This window comes from Zonotrichia leucophrys, chromosome 11 (assembly GCF_028769735.1).
Source record: "Zonotrichia leucophrys gambelii isolate GWCS_2022_RI chromosome 11, RI_Zleu_2.0, whole genome shotgun sequence".
NCBI lineage: Eukaryota > Metazoa > Chordata > Aves > Passeriformes > Passerellidae > Zonotrichia > Zonotrichia leucophrys.
In genome coordinates this window covers 14,585,640-14,593,916 of record NC_088181.1, presented here as the reverse complement: position 1 = coordinate 14,593,916, position 8,277 = coordinate 14,585,640, and the positions used below count along the sequence as shown (strand labels likewise).

Here is an 8,277-nt window from a genome sequence, read left to right as displayed (position 1 = left end):
ATTGCATTTCTTATAATGATAGGCCTTTCAGATAAGGATGTGTAAGAATATAATAATAACCACAAAATTATTACAAAATGCATCTAATCAAGACAAAATGAGTTTGTACTTGTACTTAAAAATTAAACCTACTTATTGACTCACTTCTACAAACAGATTCTTATCCCTCCTCCCCTCCACACACACGGGAGAGGGAATTATGCATGAAACAGTCAAGACAAAACACAACTACCACCAAGAGTGTGAGATTACTCTCACAGTTTTATAATATTTAGTATTGTACGTTTTTTTCCCTGTTGATATTTCACACTGTCTCAAATACAATTGCTTAAAAAATGTATTACTTGCAGTAAATAGTTTAGAAAGAAATTTATGTATTTTGGAAAAGGCTACTCAAGCAAAGTCCATCCTTTCCCACAAGGAACACTAAGACAAAGCTCAGACTTTAAGGGTATTTCAAAAGCATTAGCCTTTAAACCACACAGCAAGCTATGTGTCAAATGTGCAGTCATTCTCCATTCCTCAGGCTGTTTGTAAGAAATAGCTTAAGATTCTTCTCTGAAAAAAAGCCATGGATTTGCATTGCCTCCTACATGAAATATTATTTCCAAAAAAGTATGAGATGTCTGGAGCAGTGCCAGCACAGACCCAGTAGAGGACACAGCTCCTTCCATGCGCTGTCGGGGTCCTGCTCCCCTTACATGACTCCATCCTACACCAGACAGAGCAGCTATCAGTACCAGTTAATTCACATCAACATCACCCACAGCTTTTTTGGTGTCTAACACACCTTCCAGAGTCCAAATAACAGAGAGGTAGTGCTAGCTTTTCTACAAAATGCTCCCATCCATGCCTTCAGCTCTTGAACCTATTCTCAGAATACGTAAGCATATACATACTTGGGACCAATTTTCCTGGGTTTTTTATCTTACATACGTAGTAAACATGATGCCCAGCTGTTTCTTCACCACCACAAGTGTCTCACTCCCTGCCTGCATGTCTGAATATTGCTCAGCAGCCATCCAAGTTATGCTGCTGCTGGAGCACCAGGCTGTGATGCTGCTTCCCAGACGGGTGCACGCTGCCTGGCTCCCTTAGGTGAGGACACAGTTACACAGTATTTTATTTTAAAATGCTGTACAAGCATTAACTAATCTGCCCAGCGCCCTGCGAGGGAGGTGAGTATAACTCTCTCCCATTTCACAGATGAAGAAACAGACAGTTTAAGCGATCTGCCCCAGGCCACACAGCACACAGAGGACAGCTGGGATTGCCGTGACGCTCCGGCCCCGCGTCCCCAGCCAGGCTGCTGGGCTGCTCACACCTCCCCTGCCACAGGAAAAACAAGGCTCCTGCACAAAAAAGCACAAACCTGCCCTTGGCCAGGCCCTCAGCAAATAAGGGGTCTCCTGGAAAAAGGCTCATGCACCTAACTGCAGGGCAAGCTCAGGGACTCGTGTTTTGAACTTGCCACGGCACACTCTGAAAGCCTCCAACGGAATTCACTGAATTTTGAAATATGAAATAGTGAGGAACAAGTCACTACAAACTACAGGGGTTTTTATTAATTGAGACCCCCAATAAAATACTGGTAGAATAAGAGAGGTTCCACAGTCTCCTCCTCTTACTACCCCGTGGTTTAAGCTTCTTAGAGGCTTTTAAGACGGATTGAACCAGAGGCTGTTGTCCAACTTTGTCACATCCAATAATCTCAGCAAAGTCTGACATGGCTTTCAGGTGAACCCATGTAGTTCCTATTTACATGTCTCAGCTAAACCACTTGGAAAGATAGTTCAGTTCCACAGCCCCCCAGAGCCTCTTGGACTGTTCTCCAGGACCACCAAAAGAAAAAGGTATTCAAACCAGAAATCATGATAAGTAGATTTCCTCTGCAGAGCAGCCTTTCATATTTACAGGCAGTAAAATTTCTTTACATTTAGATCATTCTTTCCCAGCTCCTTTATTAGTCTGAAAGGACTTGACTGGATTTCCTTATACCATGATCAGTCATTTTTAAGAAGCAGCCCTCTGCTTGCTACAAATTCACTGGTAGAGGAAAAAAAATAATTGGGGAACACATTTCATATTGTTGAAATGAAGTCCAGCGAAGCCAGATTTTACACGACATGACAACGCACTAATGCCAAACTGACACAAATTCTCATCTATGCATTTTGGCTTTAATGGGTTAATTAGCTTGGCTGGATACAAATTTTAATTATCTGAGTTTGACATTAATGTCCTTGGAGTGTTGTCTATAAGGATTTGGGGAATCATAGACATTATTTTAGTTACTTCTGGAAACTGTGTGTTACACTGGGATTTAAATAGTAAGAACAGACAAGAATAGTGAGAACAGGTTGATCTATTTTGAAAAGTCAGACTTTGTGAAACAGGACAAACTGAAACAAAGCTGAAGCCTAATGTACCTGGTCTTCAGGGGAGTCTCATGGATATAACACAGGAAATAATCTCCTCTGAGGATAGGTGACAGGACAGAAATTTTAGATTAGGTGTAACAAACAAATCTGTATGCAACTGAGATTTAGAGTAAAGATCTTCTTGGTGCCTAACACAGTTTCTCATGCAGAAGATAACCAGTCTTACACACAGTTATTTATACACAGAGTGTTGATACAGGCCAGGAACAACCACCTACCTCAGTTACTGACAGTGGCTCAGTTCTTCCAGTGAGAGAAGCAGGGGGTACAACCTGAAGGCAGAACCTCAGTAGTTCATACTCTCACCATGGAAATTATGCAACTTTTAAGTGCATTATTTTCCTACTTTATAGGGTCTGCATAAGTAAATCAATCACCTGAAGATTTTATGGAATGTATTTTCAATAAATATATATTTAATTAGCAACAGAATTTTTTAGCCAATAGCCAATATTTTTCCAGCAAACTATCACAGGTTACTTGAAACAAGTAAGAAAAAAGAAAGCAGTATCTAATAGAAGCTTTTCAAAACACCCTTCTCTGTTCTTCTATTCTTTTCTGTTCATTTTTCTAGAAATGGATTTAAGAGTGAAAAGAGAATCCTGATGACTTTTTGTATATATAGATTTAAGCTCTCTTTTTGCTTGCAACAAGACATGTAAATTCATTCCTTATAAAAGCAATTGCACCAGTTCTTTAAAATGCAATCCAGCCCTTTGTGCAGCAGCTTTTCACCCTTTAAAGACAATCTTCATTCTGTTTTCCATGTTCCCTTGGTACCAAAACCAAAGTCATTTGGATTTTCTTCTGTAAAAATTTGTACAGGCAATTTGGCTTTAGGAACACTAAGTAAATGCAATGCATTTCTCTTTTAGGTTCACACACCTATGTAATTGCTAGAATTATCTGAAGACATTTAAATTCCTCCTAAATGAAGGAGGGTGGCATTCAGACAACTCCTCTGTTGCCCAGTAAGAATCATAAAAAAGGTAAGGGCTTATTTGAATCACAGTATGGAACTTACAGAAAGGAGTCTATTCTCCTTACTTTGTTCCAGTGTGCTCTGGTTAAAATACCCAGACTGTGGTCCTGTGAGAAGCCAAACACCTCCAGGGAACTGCAGAGCAAATTTAGAGCACTTAGCACTGCATCGAATCAGCTCCTAACTTAACAAGGGTAAGGAAGGAACTGAGGGAGGTTATCCAACTAAGAAGTGATAATCGCAAAAAATTGTAAAAAAAAGTTTAAAAGCACAGTGGAACATAATTCTCTGCTGTGCAAAAAAAGAGCAGAAAAATGCTTTTTTTTAATATAGAAAAGCAAAAGCTGAATCTCTTTGTAGCACTGCCTGCACTTTTTGTTCTCAACCCCAAAAACTGCAAGTAGACGAGTTAGTGCTACATTATTTAGAATATCAGGGAAGATATTTTTACCCTTGGATAAAACATTAAAACCTCTAAAGGCTTCACTCATTCACAGATGGGAAATGGAAAGCCTTCCTATCATGTGTTTTGGAGACAAAACCTTTTTTTCTGGAAATGCTGATAAGGAACAAATTCAAACTGGTCCTCATCCACCCGGATCATCTCATTAAAACAATGGTATCTTTTAAACCCTGTATCCTGAGCTATCGGTCAATTTTGATTGACACAAATATTTGTATTAGGGGTTACACACTGCAATTTACAATTGGGGACTATCACAATACTGTATGTTAATGTAATCAGTATTTTCATTTCATGAATTCATTTGCAGCATGACACTGCAAGGGTATTCTTACATATACTGAAGACACAATTGCTAAGTAGTTCAACAATTCTCCTTTAAGTGGGATTTTTTTTTATCTGATAAATTTTTAACACAATAAAACCACTCCTAGTTCTGTGTGCATGCTTTAATTTCCCACCTTTTAAAATGTTTAGACACTTGGAATACCTAGCATACTGAATTAATCCACAAATATTTACAAGAAAAATCTATTTAATTTCTTTCTATAGTAACTACCACAGGGACTATTGTAATGAAAAATTTCGCATCTTAAAGAATTAATGCGATTACTGATATAGAGAAGAAATGTAATTTATATCATCACAAACACGTAAAAGATATAATCCCATATTCACAAAAAGAATCTTTATTCCCTCTTTGAATTCTGAGACAATACAGTCTTGCCTTGAGGAGAACAGAAATATTATGAAGTACCTTAAGCAAGATAATTGTAGGAGAAAAAAGTACAATTGCATTATTGTTGTGCTAAACTGTGACATACTTAAAAAGCTAATTTCTTTTATTTTAATGGAATTTGGTGTGCATATCCTTTAATCTACTTCACTATTTCTTCACATTTTTACACACAAACACATGTGTGAAGTGTTTCCCATTATCTGTATTACCTGGTTTAATGAACTGCAATGAATTTAAAACAATTAAAAATATACTTGGCAATTCTATAAAATTCACTCTATTTATTAACTATTTTGGAACTAACTAAATACCTAGAATGTCACAAAAATGCACAGCAAATTAAAGACCTACTGCAACTCAAATATTATTCAAGAAGACACGATCAATATTTGATGAAAAAGTAACATTTGACATGAGTGACTGTCCCAAATTTTACCAAATACATTTCAACCAATCACAGTGCTGAACAATTTGCATCTATATCAAAAGCTAAGCAAACAGAAATGTATCCCCAAAATAGGACTTTCTACAGCTATGTCAGCTAAAGTACATTTAAAATTCAGTACAGTCACCCTTCAATTATTCCTTTCAATTAAATAAATTTTAACCAAGAAATTAATCTACTGTGGCTGGGCATTTCTCTATTCCACAGAAGCAAACATTTTTTCACTCATTCTCTTTTAAAAAGCAAATTTAACAAAACTACTAAGACAAAAAGGATGACCTAATTAGTACTAAGTAATATTTAAAGCTTTTATATATAGTACACTCTTACTGCTACCCCTAACTTCCAAGGCTTTATCCTCACTGATTTTGTTTGATTTATCAGGCACTACTGCTGCTTAAGCATGCAAATTCACATTCTCCATTCTTGTGTGCACCCAACATGCACAGAGGGAGTCAAACTGTAAAGAAAATGTCCTGTGAGCTTTGATTCAATTCCCTAAAGGCACTGGGGGGCTCCAAGGCCAGCAGGGACAGCCCTGGTGACCAAAGGTCTCCAACACACATAAGCCAAAGGCTCGCAGGAAAACTCACAGAACCAGCAAGGGAGAACACCCAAAACTGTTCTAGGAATCTCCTACCCCTTTGTACCTGACAGTCAGTCCCCCTGGACAGCCTGAACCCTGAGCAGATGCTCTCCCACTCCTCACCATTCAGCAGAATGGGACACAAGAGACAAAACGAGCAATGAAAATGTCCTTTATTTATTTCCTTGCAGTCCTACCTCCTGCTAAAGCACTGAATTACTAGGGCTGTAGTAATTAAGTTTGTTTCAGTTATCTGAACAGATCTGACCAGCTAGTTATGAAAAAAACACCCATCTAAATTAAACAGAGTAATATTGGATAAAAAAATATAGGTCACTGAAGAAACAAACCATCAACAAATACAGCCAGGTTTATTTCAGCATGAGCCTCTCTTTGCTCTCTGTTCAGCCCCCAATTCCTATATATCAAAGCCTTTAAGTACACACTGGCCTTAAACACATGCTTAAAAAAGCTTTGCCCTGTCAGGACCTTGCCTGGCATGCAGGACATTGGGGACTGCTGGCAGTGTAATCCCCTGCAGTGAGCCTGCCCTCTTTTTCCAGTGTGTGTGACCTACTCTTGCAATTTATGTCCAAAACAAAAAGAATATGTACAAAAATCAAATCCCATTGTCTCAATGTGATGATAATGCCCAATACACAGCACCCTGTAAACTATGCTCCCAAAATGCCACTAAAAACAGAAGTCACACCTGTGAAAGTAACTGCAGTGCAACAAACACACAAAAGACACTTTAAACTAATACTTGCCAAAAATCAGTCTTGCAAATTTGTGCCACAAGCAGCCAATTCATATTACACAGCAATGGCCTACAGGTCTTTCACATACATAACTTTTCTCCTTAGAACAAACTAATAAAATCTCTAATATTCTCTAAGTTGCATTCATTTAGCATGAAAATGGTTTAAAGTGTTTAAGTCAGTTGTATTTTTTAAGGGACAAAAGTGTATCCAGGAAAGAGGTAACCCTTTTTCAGAAGCATATGTACTAATATGTTTTTTACCATCTAAAACTGAGAACAGTCCTTAAAAAAAAGTTTTTAGTTAATACCAGTGTTTTGGAGCCTCCCACTGGCAGCCATCACACAGCTGAAATGAACTATCAGCTGAATGGAGGGTTTATATCCAGCATCAATGACTATTTTGCTTTGAAAGAAATTAGAATTTCTGAGTTTGTATTTTAAATGCAATTTAAAAGATCATAAAGGAAAGAATCCAGCATTTATTGTGTGTCTCCCAGCAGACTACTTAATGTTCAAACACCTACTATGCAAAGGTCAAATGATTTCACTGAATGTAACAGTGACAAAAGTATTCTGCAGCACTGAAAAAAATATCAGATGATCAAAGGAAAAGATCTGGACCTGAGATCTCACAAGAGTCACAATAAATAATGTAGATTCAGTTCAGTAAGAAAGAAAATTGCAAAGTTGTGTCAGGAGAACCAGATTAAGAAAGATAATAGGTAAAATACAAATTAGATACTTTTGGCAATGCTCTTCATAAAGGAGTATTTTAAAGTAATACAGCAAATGAATTTTTATAAAAAAATCCTCAAGTCTTTTTACATTAATACTACCTGCACAGAATTGGAAAAAGAAGCTTATTCAGATGGGGAACCTCTAGGGTATTCTGCTGCAAGCAGCAACATGGATAGCTGCAGTCAAACAAAAATCCAGGGTAAATAGTTGTGGTAGTTGTGATAGACACAGGGCAAAGCTGCAGTGAGCACCCACTGAGGAATGGGACAAGTTACAGGTAAACCAGTATGAAAAAATCAACTCAAATGCTTGTCTGAAGCAAACAACAAAGGCTAACAGGCACCAATTAATTTTCCATTTTGTTGTGGTTTTTCTTCCTGGCCATTTACATCAAATATTTTAGGTTCTCCTCCTTTCTACCATAAAGAAGCTCCAAAGCACACCATGCACAGCTCTTGCTCTGGTCCTGGCTCTTCAAAGCCAAGATCTCAGTAGCAGCTACAAGGAGTTGCCCTGTGTGGGTTTCTATGCAGTTGAATTTGGTGGTGATCAACTGCACTGGACCTGGGGAGATCCAGGAGATCACACCAGAGGAACATCAAGGGCAGGAGGCAGAAATGCAGCTGAGCAGCAAACATAAAAACCAACAAGCAGGAGCAAAGAATGTGCAGAGAGAGGGAAAAAAATGGAAAATCAAATGGCCAAAAAAAATTTCAAACCCATAAAACAAACAAAAAAACAAAAGCCAAAAAAAACCCAAAAAGAAAACCAAAAACCCAAATAAACCAAAAAAAACCAACAACAACCAAAACACAGGAGACAAGGCAGTAAACAATTAAGAAACAAGACAAGGTAGCAAAATATAAGGAATAAGGTAACCAAGAGCAAAAGCACAAGGCAGTGGTTACTTCTCCTCTTTGCTACATTAAAAAAAGTGAAAGGGGGTTTTTAGTTAGGTTTCTTCTCCTAATTAGACATATCCAATCATGTCTCAAGCAAGGATGGAACATAAGGTGCTAAGCTAATATTACACCTGAATGGGACTTCTGTTTGTGAGCTCACAAAAAAAAAACCAAGAGAACAGCCTAGATATCATTAATTTTATATGTTAATACAAGGT

The 8,277-nt window shown here is 37.8% G+C and overlaps 1 protein-coding gene across 4 annotated transcripts in view; it reads right to left on the bottom strand.

Moving 5' to 3' along the window:
• The window catches only part of URI1 (URI1 prefoldin like chaperone), a 64,374-nt gene that overhangs the window by 14,672 nt on the left and 41,425 nt on the right, over positions 1-8,277 (bottom strand). The window lies entirely within an intron of this gene.